General features: G+C 38.9%; 1 long non-coding RNA gene across 1 annotated transcript in view; it reads right to left on the bottom strand.

Annotated features, from left to right (window-relative positions):
• Positions 1-16405, bottom strand: part of LOC144286918 (uncharacterized) — a 38856-nt gene that overhangs the window by 13780 nt on the left and 8671 nt on the right. The window contains exons 2-3 of the long non-coding RNA XR_013354865.1: positions 4421-4595; positions 437-491 (exon numbers count right to left, since the gene is read on the bottom strand). This is a non-coding gene — a long non-coding RNA (uncharacterized LOC144286918). The remainder of the gene's footprint in view (positions 1-436; positions 492-4420; positions 4596-16405) is intronic.

Genomic DNA, 16405 nt, shown 5'->3' with positions numbered 1-16405 from the left:
ATTATGGAAAGAGAAAGTTACAGAGTTTCAAACCAAAAAATGGTTCCTCCCTAGAATATTGCACACAACCACAGACTTGCTCTTCTGTGGTAAAGCCATCTTGTTAACTTTAGCATAAGTTTCTCTGTTTGTTTTTTATTCTTATCCCATAATAAAGCAGACAATATAGACAGTTCAACTTGGAGTAAACAGTTCCCCCCCCCACACACACATACACACTATTTTAAACAGCTACTGTTCTTCCCACAGGCCTTCTAAACACTCTACTTGATAATGCCTCTACTGGGAATTCCAAACAATAAAATATATGTGAATTATCTTTTAGAAGGAAGTACAGAAAGAAAATACTGATTCTTGTCCATTCTTACTCCCCCTAGTTAAAGAATACTTCCTATACTGCTTCTTGAGTTTCAAAATGGACATTTATTAAGAATACCTGAAAGAAGGTCTGAATGGTGCTCTCAGAACAAGACTCCCTTAATTTCTTCTCCCTGCAGTAGAAATATTTTATTAATACCTCCTCACATTTCCATGATATCCGCACATGACAGAGTACTTTTGCATTCATTGTCCATTTTAATTCTAAAAGTAATCTTGGAAAGAAAATAACACTTTTGCATATGAGCAAATTCTTTCTTCTGAAGGCTTTTCTTCTTGGCCTGTAGATCATGATCTCCATATGTCTCCTACATGGTCTTCCCTCTGTATGCATCTGTGTCCTAATCTCCTCTTCTTATAAGGACATCAGTCATTGCATTAGGGCCCATCCTAATGACCTCATTTAATCTTAATTAATCTCTTTAAAGACTTGATCTCCAAATGTAGTCACCTTCTAAGTACTGAGAGATAGGACTTCAACATACAAATTGGTGGGGACATAGTTCAGCCAATAATATCTATAAAATGGGAGGATGGAAAGGTTTCAGCATGATAAATTATATTAGTTTTCTATTATTGCTATAATAAATTATGACAAACTTAGTGACTTAATACAAATTTATATCTTATGATTCAGCAGCTCCTAACTCCCACATAGGTCTTACCAAGCTAAAATCAAGATGTCAACAGGGCTACATTCCTTATCCGAGGCTTGAGGACAGGATGTGTTCCTCACTCATTCAAATTCCTTGTAGTTGTAGGGCCAAGGTCCTAGTTTTCCTTCTGGCTGTCAACTGAAGGTCATTCCCAGCTTCCAGAGATCATTACATTCCTTGGTTAAGGGGCCCCCTTCCTTCATCTTCAGAGCAAGTAATAAGAGTTGAGTCCTTAACACACTGCATCTCACTAACCCTTCTGTGATCACATTTCTCTCTTTTTAAAGGCTCTTAACTTTATAAAAGAGGTTTGTTTAATTAGATTGGGCCCACCTGGATAACTGGGAAAATCTCCTCATCTCAAAGTCCTTAGCCTTATCACATCAGCAAGTCCCTATGACATATTCACAGATTCCCAGAATTAGGGTATAAACATCTTTGGGGGCTACTATTCTGTCTACCACATAAGTGCTGAATGACAGACAGCTATTATCTCTTTAATGGTTAAAGATAAATTTTTGTAGGCTAATAATCCTATTTAATTAATTAAGTTGATTGGTTCAAATAAGTGGTTGCAACCAGGGAACATTTGGCTAGAGACATATTTGGTTGTCACAACTGGTGGGAGTGAGGGAGCATTCACACTGGTCCCTAGCTGGTTGAGGCCAGGGATGCTGCTAAATAATGCATAGGACAGCTTCCCACAATAAAGAATTATCCACCCAAAACATCAATAGTGCCATGGTTGTGAAACCCTGGTTTTAACTGAATGCTTTGGGGTTTAATTAATCTACGTGGAAATAAAATTTTTACTATGATCAAATGGATTCTCATCAATGCCATAACCAAGTGGTCTCTTTTGTTCCATGGCAGAAAAAAAAATGTTTTATCTTTGGTTGGAAAAAAGTTTAGGAGATGATGTTTTATGATATCCTTATCATTTTTGAAATATGACATAAGTAGATGGTTTATATCCTAATTTTAACCTGGTCTAAGAAAATAGGAATAGACTTATTCTAAACCTTAAATATGTCCATGTATCTATATATATATTTGGTCATTTCTTCACTAAAAACCTAGCAAGGACTAGGCAGGCATTGTTCTAGGCATGCAGGATACATCAGTGAACAATACAAAGTTTCCTGCTCTTATAAGTGATAACATTATAGAGGAGGGAGATAGCCAATGAGGAAAATAAATTTAAAAGTGATAAATTGTGTGAGAAGGGAAAATACCTTGGAAAAAATAGTTCAGAGTCAGAGAGATCAGGGCTGCAGTGGGAAAGGGATGGCAGTGACTTGGGGGAAGCAGGGACCCACAGCAGAGGTATTATATACAGTGGCCAGGGCAGGCCTCCTTAAGAAGTGTAATTTGTCTAGTTATGAAGACCAGCTGCCATCTCATTTTCTTAAATTTATTTGCTAAGTATTTGCAAATTATATTTGTGAGGCATAAACACTGACATAGCTTTGCATGTCTATTGAATGAGAAAAATCAAATGGAGGAGAGATGAACCCAACAAAATCAGCTCATCAAGCTCAGAGCTTGAAACTTGAGCCCTTGAGTTACAAACTGCTTTTCTTTCCTTGAAGTCACTCTGCCTTCTCACTATACTCCAGTGTCAGGAACAAACAGGCATTATGCATAATGAAACTACTGACTATGGAATAACCCCAGCCACTCCACACTCAAAAAAAAAAAAAAAAAAAAAGACAAGACAACAACAACAACAAAAAAACAGATCTAAGGACAGTTCAGGTGAATTACTGCTGAGCATATTATTTGTTGGAATAATCCAATGTGCATTATGCCAATTGCATTCCATTTGTCATTTAATTTGAGTGAAGTGAAACAGGAAAAAGCATTGATTTAGTGGTTGTACATACCTTCGATCCTTTTCAAAACTTTTAGCTGCTACAGAAAAGTTAACCTAAAATATTATTAAACAATTCCTTTTTAAACATACTGGTCTAAGTCAAAAACTCTAATTTCTGCCTTTAAATAATGATTTCAAAGTTGAAATAACCAGTGACTTCCTGAAAGATTGGTAGTTCCTAAATTGCAGTATGTCCTGAATTCCCAGAGTTATATTTCTCCATAATTCTTTTTGTTTCATTTTAGTTCTTTTATTAAGTAATTATTTATCTATTTTAAAGAGAAATAGGGTGAGAGAGAGAGAGAGAGAGAGAGTCGGGAAGGAGCAGAGGGAGAGAGAAGAATCCCAAATAGATTCAGTTGAGTGAGGAGCCCCACACAGGGTTTGATTCCATGACCTTGGGATAATGACCAACCAAGAGTTGGACATTTAACTAACTGAGTCACCCAGATGCCCCATCATTCTAGTTCTGGTTACAAATATTGGTCCTTGAATATTTTGAGGAGACAATTCTATAATAAAACAAAAATTCAATTTAGAATACAATTGCGTTCCTTGCTTTAAGCTGCATCTGAATAAGAGCATGCTATGAAGCATGCTATGAAGCAAGTTAAAACTTGTTGTTGGATTTGATGCTCAACAAATCAAGGAAACAAATCAATATTTTCTGAATACAGCCTGGGGGAGAGCTATAGAAACAGAAGGAATGATATTCTCAGCTTTCCAGGGAGTCCATACAACACAGTGGGAGCAGACATTTAAAAATTAACTTTCTCCAAACATCTTTTTATGGCTCATTTTGAAAATAGTTCTGGTTACACATTATCCTGCAGTTTGGCTATTTTTTTAATATTCTCCCTCTCCAAATTCATTCCAGTGGGAGCTGCCCATTGGCAGTGGAGGTCCATGATTATCTCACTGTGTATAATTCATTTAGCAGCATAATGTGCTTCTGCAAATGCTGCCACAGCACAAAGAGAAACTGCCAATGTTAGCATTCCAGGGTCATGCAACCTGCCCCACCAGGAACTGTCATTTAGAGGAGACCCCTCCAACAAGCTTTCTCACACTCTGTGCTAACCTAATGCCACCCAAATGTCTCTGGGTGGCAGCTGCTAACACTTCTTCTGTAGGAACAGAAGTGCAGTGACCTAACCCCTCTCCTGCTGTGCTACTCAGTGCCAGGTCCCTGAATAGCAGCATCAGAGACATCTGGGAGCTTGTTAGAAATTCAGGCTCTTGGGCTCCTCCCCAGACCTACTGAATCAGAACCTGCATTTTAACCAGATCTCTAGATGATTAGTGTGCACACTGAAGTTTGAGGAGTTCAACTCCACTGGCTGGAAGCCAAGAATGCCAGAATTCTTCTCCAGTGTTTTCTGAGCTGTCACTATCATTGCTGGTTTTTATAAGCTCTGGGTTTCTGCCTACATCATGGCAGTTATTGTTTTTTTATGTCTAAAACTTTCACATATCTCTCTCACCTGCACTCTATCATACAATAAGGTACCTTTATATTTAAAACCTGTTTTGTGGGATCCCTGGGTGGCTCAGCGGTTTGGCGACTGCCTTTGGCCCGGGGCGCAATCCTGGGGTCTCAGGATCGAGTCCCGCATCGGGCTCCCAGCATGGAGCCTGCTTCTCCCTCCTCCTGTGTCTCTGGCTCTCTCTCTCTTTCTCTGTGTCTATCATAAATAATAAATAAATAAATAAATCTTTAAAATAAATAAAATAAACCCGTTTTGTCCTTGTCTTTGACCTTGCACCATTCAGTGGCTTTTGGTGATTAAGATGATAGTAAATGAATACAAACAATTGCTTTTCCACTTTCTTTCTAGATGCTCAGAGATACTGTTGTAGAGAACTATCATTTAGCCTTCCCAGCATCCTGTACCACTTCCTTGCATCCCAGCCCATCAATCTTCCTCTGGGAAACCACTCTTCTCCATTCTCAGGCCCTATGATTCAAATGTCCTGAACAGCCTGCTCCTCAGCAGCCACATGAGAGCTTTCACCATCATGGCCTCTTTGTTCAGGCAGCCCATGAATTCCAAGCCAGGGCAGGAGTGCCAGCCACAGCATACCTGATGGGATGAAGTGAAGGAGGCAAGCTCTTCTCTCTATGACTGCTAAGCTGGTAAAACTGAAGCCTGGAGCTGCCTGTGGCCATCTGCTTCCTCTTCCTAAGGAAAGCCTGACAGAAGCTTTCAGAAGCCATTGCTTGAATACTTGAAACATCCTGCAGAGATCTGTACCCCCGCTGTAAGCAAGGGCAGACATTCATGGCAGTGAGGCCAGGACTTCTCCTGGTTCTTCCAAAATAAGGCCCTCTTGTGGTTAGAAGAAAGCCTGAGATGAATGTTAATGCTGTTTTTCCTGTAATTGGTTGGGGGCAGGGTTGGGGGGGGGGGGTGTTCCTGAGAGCCCATTGTTGTGAGTGCTCTTTGGTTTTAATAGGAAACAGTCATCCCTGGCCAGTACTGCCAGCAATATACCCATCCTCCAAGATCCTCACTCAGTCTCCTTCCCAGAAAACCTTTCTCCATATATTCTTAGTCAAATTAGAGATGTTGTGGGTTGGCACATTGCTTAGACAGCACTTTTGCCAATATGTCAGTACCACGGTCTACAAACCCCAGGTGAACAGCATTCTGACACTTAATCACCTGGGATATACCTCATGCATGATGAATTATACCCAAACACACATACATGGGCAGATCACCTGCATGGAGTCTTTTCAAGCCAGAGGACACCCCGAGTGTATCAGCAGCTGGACCTATGGATCCATGTTGTGTCCACCACAAATCTTTTAGGTTCAACTAAACATTCAGACTCACAAGACTACCATAGGCCAGGCTCGACATCCATCTATTATGTTAAAGGATAAAAACCAGAGCTTGCCTAAGGGCAGCTTCAGGGGTTTTGTATGTGCAATAGTCCTTGAAGCAATCTAACAGCTCAGATACAAGAAGATGAGACTCACATCAGATAGGTACAGGATCTACCATGGCCCAGAACCTGCTAATCCATAGGATCCATAGTTTCCAAGTTCCCTGCAGATGTGTGCCCAGATATGAGTCCCAATTCTTAAAGACACTCAAAGCATAGCTTCCCTATCAAGTATTTATAGTCCATTCATAACCCTTCTAGTCCAGATGCAATTTGCCAAAGATCATTTTTAGCACAAGCAATCCTGCCTAGAAACATAGTTGACATTCTGTCATTGTCAAGTTACCAGGGGAACTAAATTAGCAAATCATAGGTCAAATTCTCATTCCGAAAGCGAAAGAGTTTTGTTAACCACTTATCTAAAGAGTTAACAAATTCTCATTCGGAAAGCAAAAGAGTTTTGTTAACCACTTATCTAAAAAGTTAACAAAGGAAACATCCTCAGAAAACATACAGGGATCCCTACAGAGATAAAGGGGCCCCATAGTTCAGATGGATACATTGGCAAAGAAATTATGTAGAAAACAAATACAAGCATAACCAGTTTCTACTTGGAAGAGTAGGACTGTTTCAGTGATGGGATCAGGGTTCTCCTGTTTGCGGTGCCATGCATAGACTGCCCCACTGCTGAAGTATAGATATAGCTGTCATCACTAGACATGCTTAACCAAAGAAAACAAAGGACCGATATTTTTTTTTTTTAAAGGACCGATATTTTTATACCAATTTATCAACCCTTTTTATAAAAGCTGAATTGAAGCCCAGAGAGATATCTTTTGTTTGGTTGGCTTTGTTTGTTTTCCGAAAAATCATGGAAATAGGTATAAGAAGGTGTCCCCTTCTGGCATCTGTGCCAATTGGACCCAGACTGACATAGCCAAGGCTGATTTCCACATATACAGTGCAATATCCAAGGATCCCCCATAGTGTTCCTCTAGTGTGTGTCTGTATGTGTGTGTGTATGCAGTATGCATGTGTACTTGCACACACATAACAGTGAAAAGAAGCCCACCAATATCTCGACTTTCCCAGTTTAGCAAGAAACTAAGAACAATGTGTATTGGGCTTTCTTGGAAATACAGTGGCATTGAAAGCTATCATTTAGTTATTAAATTGTCGCAAAATGTGGCAGAAAATCTGAGTTGTCCAACATATTATGGGTAGCAATACTAAGTGCTGCCAACACCTACAGCTACCTCACAGCATAAATATCATATTCATCTAAATTAACATTACCAACATCAAGTCATAAATGTTGGTCATATTGCCATAATTACCTCCAAATCCCATCGTCATTAAGCACCCTATACCTTGAACCACAAGACCACTATTATTTAAACTATAGTTAATATAATCTAGAACCACAAAACTACTAATGCCTAAAACTATATAGTCACTATCACCAGAAACATATGTCCAGTAATACATAAGTTAGCGATTTTCACAATAATGTTATTTAACAAATGAACTCAAAATGAAATTACTTTAAAGAAAAAGAAAAAAAATAAAGTGACTTTAAAAGGTAACAATATACTTTTGCTCATGATTCCACAGATGGATGAGACAGTTCTTTTGGTGTAGCCTAGGTTTGACTGATCTCAACCCAACTTGTTCGTTGGCTGCAATCAGCTGGTAGGTTAAGTAGGAGCTGGCTGGTTGAGGATGACTCAGCTCTACCAAAAATGATTTGCTACTTTCCTGCAGGCTAGCCCAGGCTTGCTCATATTAAAGGAAGGGGGATACCAACATGAACAGTAATACATTGGGCTTCTTGAGGTCTAGGCTTAGAAATAATATAACATTATTTCAGTCCTGTTCTGCTCACCAAAGCAAGTGGGAAGGTGAACTCAGATTCAAAAAGGGAGTGGAACACACTCTACTCTTAATGGCATGAAAGTTATTGCAAAGTCCCACTGTAAAGGATATGGGTCTAGGGATGTATAGAGAATCAAGGCCATTTTTGTAACCAACCTGCTGAAGATAACTTGAAACAGTACCACATATACTTGGAAATACAAGTGACACCAACAGTTAAAGGTACAAGACCCATCCAGTGCCACTGTCTTTTGGTCACAAATATAAAACACCATAAGCATGTCACCATCACATGCTTAATATCACCCAGAAACAATTACATCTTAACCCAGCACCTTCATCAACTACCTCCTATGTAGCACAATGTTACAGATTAAGACACCTAAATCCTAGTCTCCTCTCTCATTAGGCTCTGGTAAATAAGTCATATAGTGTCAGGTTATCTCTGTTCCCCATTAAGTTATAACCTGTGCAAAGAAACTGATAGTCTATTTCAATTGTGTTTATTTTTTCCAATTCTCCCAAAAGTAAAAGAACATTTTTAATACCACATCCTGACAAAGTGATCCCTTAGAATTTATGCTAAAAAATATAAATTAACTTCTTTTGTTGTTCTCCAAATTTTTAAATATTTAAGTGTGGTTTTTGGAATGGTCATCCTAACAGATAACGTGTCAACTTCCGTCCTGTGAAAGAATCAAATATATTTCATTGGGAAATCTTCCATGAGTACATTTCCCAGAATCATGTGTTTATTTTCTTGATAAATAAATGTACTACTTTGGCTAAGGTTCCTGGGAAGAAGGAGAAAATTAGCAAGGTTGAATAATTACTGGTCATTACTGAAAGAATCAGAAATTATTTACAAACCCACATAAAGTGAAATATGTTATACCTAGTGAAATAATAAACTAGGCAGAAACTCAAGCTTAATGTGTTCTAGGACATGATTTTAGAAGAGCCAATAATTTCCTGTGAGCATTCACACGATCAGGAGGTCTAGTCTTAAAGGGACCTACTTGTCCATACTCAAAGATGGACTCTTGGAGAAGCGAAGATATGAGGGCCTTCTCAAAGACCTCTGTATGGAAGGCCGGCAGCTCCAAACAAGCCAAATATCCTTCTGCATCTAACAGATGGGATCACCAAGAGCCAGTCCTATCTGTACCTCCAAAACTGGTGTGACACTGCCACAGTTAAGTACCAACTGATTGGGCCAAAGAAGCTATTCCTCAGAAATAAGTTCATATTCTCAAAAAAAAAAAAAAAAGTTCATATTCTCACAGGTCAAATAATACAGATAGCAGTGGAAGATGGTAGCATATTTTGCTTAATTTTAATTTTGTTTGTCCAGCAATGCTGCTGTAATCTATATTGGTGTCCATTTAGATTTCACTGTGTGGCATTTGCTGCCTCTTCTTGGGGGCAGGAGGAATATAATGTGTATTGTTGGGGCATCAGTGAGTGGCCCTTCAAACTATGAGTAAAAGTCACAGAGGTAGGAGACTAATTTTTTTAATATTTTATTTTATTATTCACGAGACATAGAAAGAAAGGCAGAGACATAGGCAGAGGGAGAATCAGGCTCCCTGCAGAGAACCTGATGCAGGACTTTGATCCAGGACCCTAGAATCATGACCTGAGCCAAAGGCAGATGCTCAACCACTGAACCACCCAGGAGCCCTGGAGACTAATTTTTTAAAACTGTTTCCACAACTATGATTTCAGACCCACACTACACCCAGTCATGTTCTATTAAACTCCAATTATAAAAATTCAGTCAATGTATGAGTATTGCACACATACTTAATACCTGGAATTGTGCTAGGCACTGTGGATACTGCAGCGTAAAACAGGCAAAGCTCCTACTCTAATATATATTCAAACAAAGAAGTCAGGTAACAAGTGGGAAACACATAAATGATGAAAGAAATTACAGCTTGTGTAAGTGTTAAGAAAGAATGGGGACACCTGGGTGACTCAGTCCATCAAGTGTCTGACTCTATTTCAGCTCAGGTCATGATCTCGGGGTTGTGAGATGGAGCTCTGTCAGGCTCTGCCCTCAGTGGGAAGTCTGTCTGCTTGAAGATTCTCTCCCTCTGCCCCTCCCCCCATATTCTTGCTCTCTCTCTCTCTCTCTAAAATGAATAAGTCTTAAAAAAGAAAAAGTTAAGAAAGAATGAACAGAGAATGAGGATGGAGAATAATGAGAGGCAGGAGGGCAGGCCAACCTATATTCAGTAGTGGTCAGGAAATAAATCTAGAAGATGACATTAGAGCCAAATTCCAAAGGATGAGAAGGACTCAGGCATGCAAAAACCTGGAAACCTGGAAGAACAAAAGAAATCAGAAGTGTGAAGTACCTAAGGAAGAAAAGAAGCTACTCTACAATGTGTCAGAAGGCAAATGTGGCCACGGCTGCAGATTTGTGGGGACATAAGCATGAGATGGCATCAGAAAGGGACATCACAACCAGATGATGCAGAGCCACAGAAGAGACTGCACAGTTTATTCTCAAAGCAGAAAGAAGCCACTGAAAAGCTTTGAACCAGGGAGTGGCATAATCTCACTTGCATTCTTTTAAAGATCCATCTGGTTGCTGGGTAAAGAGCGTATTATGTCTATATTATTATATTCATTTATATGTTCTGAAAAGTACCAGTATATCAACATAAATGCCCCAGAGTGGTATTAATCTGAGCAAAAGACCTACAGATCACCTCACCTCCATATAATAAATATTGCCTGAAATCATTGCCAAAGGCAGCATGCACCACACTTAATCAGATGTGTTAATTTTTAATTTGATGCTTGAGCTCCTCCTTGTGGCTGTATGGTTGCAAGCTCCATGGTAATACTAGTTTCCATATAGTGATTAATGACTGGCAATCTTTTCTTTTTTCAAAATCTACCTTTATTAATAAAAAATGCAATATCTAAAATGTGAGCTTGAAATTTAATTAGTTCATTTTTAAGAATGAGCTTATTATCAGCTTGCAGTCGGTACTTGTATAATATGTACTATATGGTATAGGGTATGATATAGTTACATTCTCATTGAAACCTGTTTTCTGTAACATTCTTGCCAACATCTGGTACAAATTAGAGTAAGATATAAGGTATTTTCCTTCCCTCAAAAATAATTCCATCAAATAACAGGATGTCTTTAACAAATCCGCAGCAACAGAACAAAAGGAATAAATCTTGACGTTCCATTCTCAGAGTAAAAAATGAAGTGGGACATATTTATCTACTATGGAAGATGTGAATAAAAATAATCATTCTCTTCATTCATCACCATATATAGTTGGTGACTGACAACTTGAATTAAAGAGAACCCCAACCACTTGGGCATTAGGGACTTCCTAACTGTTGAATCCCTTACTAAATAAGAATTACAGCTTTGGAAAATTGCTCTCAGAAGGCACATCCGTTCCAAAAAAATCTCATTTTCAACCCATTTTGATGTGTAGAAAGCTTTCATGCCATGAGATATCCCATGCAGATGTGAACCAGAGGGAGAAGAAAACCTGCTCAGCCCTGGAGAGCTGGATGTTTTACCTGAGGACGAAGTTAAACCTTTACTGCCTTAATTCTCTGTATCTCTTCTTAGCTCTACTTATTATTCTCAATGTATTTCCAGTGTGTTTAGAATTTCCAAGTAGAAGCACCTGGGCTGGTGTATAATGAAGAACACTGGGAACTACATGGGGCCAGTCAGCCAGAAGGTAACCATAGTAATGGCACCATCCCTTGGACAGGCAGGAATATTGTGATAGATCATGTCTGAAACCTAAAAAATGTGCTCAAAGCATGAATGACACTCAGTGACTAGTCAAGGTGGAAAACACATTAAACTTCGATGAATGTCACACTCCTTACATGCAGCTGACATAATCCACTGGACTACCCTGAGTGTGATCCTTACAGAAAATTGTACTTAACACAAAGACCTGCTTTGAAATAGCAATAAAGCAAACTGCTACAGAATTCTGTTCCTGGTCCCAACTCATAAGGGTGGGAGCAACCTAAAGAAAAAATAGAAGTGCCTGCAATTTCTTGCAAATGAGTAACTATAATTATTAGAAATGCAGATAAGTATTTCATGATGCAACATTGCTTGATGATGTATGAAATGTAGAACATTTCGTCATAGCCATCACATCTTTTTGCTGTTAGTGTCAAAGAGTAAAAGCTCACTAAAAGAAATGGAATCAATTTTGTATAGAGTTAGTTTACATAACAAATTTTAAAAATGCAAAAACATTTGCAACAAAAATAAAATGACTGAACACAGAAATATTCAAGAGTTAAAATGAATGTGCTTCATCTAAAATGCATAATAATTTAAACTTATCGGAAATATAAAATTAAGATGCGAGTGATTGCAGATAACTTGACTAGAAAACATAAATGCTCTGAATAATAATATATAAAAGAATACAAAAATTCAAAGAAGGGGTTTAAAACTATAGTATCACATGTAGGCTGTTACACACATGATCTCCAACATAGTTTAAATCAGGATCCTTTTGGTGTAAATGATAGGAACTCAACATAAACTAGTGAAACTATTTTTTTCATACCTAAGAAAGACAAGGATACAAGGATGAAGAGTCACAGAGAAATAGAAGTTGTTCTCTTGCTCTTTCTCATTTCTCTCTCTCTTCTGCTCTGCCACTTTCTTAATTTCGTCCATCACTTTCTTCTGCTACAGACACCTTACTGTTTGTGGCATGGTTTGGGGGTAGAAGAAACACAGATATTCCTTGTTTGGGAAACCCACAGACAGAGTTTTTCTCTCACAATGCCTTATATTAAATCTACGGAGAAGACTTCAAGGTGCCCAGTTCAGGGCACATACTCACCCCTGCACCAATCCTCAAAGCCTGGGTGATAAAATAGTTCGCCAATTCTGGATCCTTGGTAGCTTGGTTTGGGGTGAGGGTGGGGCAAGAGGCAGGGAACTAGGTATGGCGACTTGGAATTCTTCAACACACAGAGTACTCAAAGGAAGGTGCTACTGCCAGAAAAAGTGGGCAGAGAGGGGAAGAAGAGGAGTAGCTTAGAAGAAAAAAAGATATCTACCATAGTGTCACTATGTGAATTGATTACCAGCTTTAGAAAATTGATTATAGGGTATAAGCCAATGGCAGAGGTAGGGAGGAGTGGGAGGCAGAGGATAGGAGGAACAATAGGGAGGCAGAGTTCATCTCAAATACATAAGAACTTCCTAACAATTTGAAGATAACAAAGATGCATAAAGTAGTAAGCCACATACTTCCAGAAATAATTCAATTCTCAGCTGGAAGACAATTCAGCAGAGATGCTGCAGGGGGAATGTAAGTTTCAAATGAGTTGAAGATGAACCCAAACAACAGTAACCTTGAACATTTATGATTCTGCAAATTATGATATATTGAGATTTATCCTCAGAGACCTCGTTGGCTATTAGACATTTTGGTTCTTAGGGTCAATTTTCTGGTGGAGAACAACTAGTAGTCCATGAGTCATACCTGGCCCACCTAGTATTTGTTAAATATTTAAATAATTACCAACACTCCAAACTCTTGGAAAATTCATATAAAGCTTTGATTTTATAGCCTCTCTTGGAAAAACTAGACGTGTATTAGCTGTAAACATGATTGACTACACCCTTAGCACAAAGTTCCTGTTCTCCCAATTTCTAGTTCAACTCATTTATTTACACTGCCTCTCTTTCTCTGATTTATATTTCATTTTGCAATCCCTGTATAAACCAAAATTAACACTATTCTCTACTCTGACTACCACAGCTTTATCCTCTTTTTCTGTTAGACTGATCTAGATTCCACTGACCACAATCATACACTTTAACAATTATTGCAAAAAAATAACAATAATAACAAACATAAGAAGTATAGGGTAACACTTACCGAGGGTTCATTCTGTGCACTGTACTAATGCTGTAATATACTATGTTAATCAGTATAGACAAGGCTTCCACTGCTGCAACAATTCCCAATCTCAATGACTTAACACAGAAAGGTTCATTTCTTGCACGCATTTCACATCTAATAGGGATTAGCACAGTATTTTAATCCACATAATACTCAGGTACCCATCTGACCAAGGCTCTACTATTCTGTGGTTTCTTTTTTGATTCTCTCAAATATTTAGTAGACTTTCTCTTTGATTGCCAGAAATTCCATGGACCAACATCTGCATCAATAGTTCTTTGTGAAGCATGCTTTCAGAAAATATTCTATTTTCCAGGCTTTCCCCTAGAACTCAAAGTTCATTAGAATTTGATCTCCTCAAGTTCTATCAGATGTCAGTACTGCCAAACATTTTGCCACTACATAACATGGATTGCCACTCTTCTGACCTCTGAGATCACTATCCTTAATGCCTTTTGTCCAACCCTTAGGCTAATATTTAAAACATAAATATTTTATGCTTTTATTACAACAGCATCCTACTTCCTGTAAGATCTGTATTATTTACAATAGCTTAAGCTTATGCTGCAGTAACAAGTCATCCAAATTTTTAGTGGCTTGACATTGGAAAAGTTTATTTCTCATTTTTGCAACCTATCTGATCATAGTAGCCAGGACTCTGCTCCACACTATCACTCAGGGACCCAGGCTGACTAAAGCTCTACCATCTTGTAGCTTTGCCACCTATAATATGCTACCTTCTCAGCTGTCACAGCAAGGGAAGACAAAGACTAGTGGATTAGTCATCAACTTTTTAATGCCTCACTCCAGAAGTGACGCACAGTACTTTCACATTTCATCAGCCAGGAAATGACACCTAACTGCAAGTGTTGGTGGGAAATCTGAGAATAGATAGAAACGTTAGTGAGTACCAGTCTCTTTGCCTCATTATCCCACTTAATTCTTCTTCCACAATTCTTTCAAGTATCATTATCCCAGTCTACAGATGAAGAGACTGAGACATGAAGAAGTTGAATGAATTATCTAAAGACAAGGCTAGTAAATGGAAGATGCAGGGTAAGATTCCAAAATGAGAAACCAGGTAGAGGAATCGTAACCTAAACACACTATCTACATCTTTTAGGTACTTCTAAATTTATTCATTTACCAAAAATTCATTGATTTACCTCACAGAAGTCCAGATTTCACCACCATAGTGTGATTTTGCACAACTCATGACTTCAGTCTCACAGGACTTATTAATGTGAGAATAAAAAATACCCACAGAACTTCAGTTTACTTTCCTGTGATTAAAGAAAGTGGACTAGGGGATCCCTGGGTGGCGCAGCAGTTTAGCGCCTGCCTTTGGCCCAGGGCACGATCCTGGAGACCCAGGATTGAATCCCACGTCCGGCTCCCGGTGCATGGAGCCTGCTTCTCCCTCTGCCTATGTCTCTGCCTCTCTCTCTCTCTCTCTCTCTGTGACTATCATAAATAAATAAATTTTTTTTAAAAAAGTGGACTAGTAATTCTCAATGCTCCATCCACCTCAGGTACTAGTGATTCAATTCTTAGGCCAGTGTGAAATTAATTCAGAACTCAGGTATCAGCCCTCCAACTGTGCTACTTCATTACCCACAGAATCTTGGTGGCCTGGGTGACATGATGTGCAAAAGGTGATCAGCATTATCAGTGCTTCTTCATACTTACAAAAAAATTTGAAATGTTTTATTTCTCCTTCTTTTATGGGGTTAGGCAATTGATATTACTTTCAAGTGGCATCCCCTAGATAAGAAAAGTTAAATTTCCATTGTTTTAGCCCATTTTAAAACTGAACATAAGAAGAGAGGGCAAAGAATTTTTTCTCTCCCAAGTCCTCACTACGTGCTTATGAGGACTTCGGTGGTGAGGGTGTAGAGGGGGTCAGGCATTTGGGTTCCATATGTAGATCACAAGATAAATATCTAGTCCTCCCCCTGTTGTACTTACTCATGTCATCCCCAGTCAATAAACATCAAACCCTTTTTAAATTTAAATGGAAGTCAGCTGTATCAATAGGACTAGTATTACCAATAGAACAACTAGGACTAAGATCATCTGGGTACATTTGGAAATTGGTGAACTGTGCCCACCAGAGGTCTGTTGACACAGAGATGCTGATGAATGTTAGGAGAAAGAAGTCTGGAAAAGATGTAGAACAGAGCCAGGGAGTAGGTAAAAGTCTTCTCAACCTTTATATGAATAGAAGAGGAAACCAAGCACTCAAGTCTTCTCCTACTGAAGAAGCTTGAGCTATAGGATGGAAGGGGCAATTCTGAATCTGAGTGACTCAGAGGCATAAATAGCACTACTTGGGGCCCTGTGACAAAGCAGAGCACAAAATCCAGAAGGAAAGTAAGTCATTCTACTTCAGTAATCTACTGCTGCATAACAAACCATTCCAAACTGAAGAGTGCAAAACAGTAAGAATTTTAACATATCTCATGACTCTCAGGCAGAGGAAAGGCTCATCTTCGTATCATGGTATCTGGGCCTCAGCTTGGAAGAGTGAGAGGGATGGGGTGATTCAGACATTTTGGCAATGGAATTATCTGGAGGCTATTTCATTCACATGTCCAACTCATTTTACTCAAAGTTTCCACTTAACCAGGACTGTTGAACAAAGTACCTACACATGGCCTCTCTGTGAGGCTTGGTCTTGCAGCATGCAGCTGGATTCTGAGAGAGAGCATCTCAAGAGGAAACACCTGGAAAGATAATGTTCCAAGAGAGCCAAGTGGCAGTGCATAGCTTTTTATGACCTAACCTCA

This window comes from Canis aureus, chromosome 16, assembly GCF_053574225.1.
Source record: "Canis aureus isolate CA01 chromosome 16, VMU_Caureus_v.1.0, whole genome shotgun sequence".
Taxonomy (NCBI): domain Eukaryota; kingdom Metazoa; phylum Chordata; class Mammalia; order Carnivora; family Canidae; genus Canis; species Canis aureus.
The sequence above is the reverse complement of the archived record's forward strand: the minus strand, read 5'-3'. Positions and strand labels throughout refer to the sequence as shown.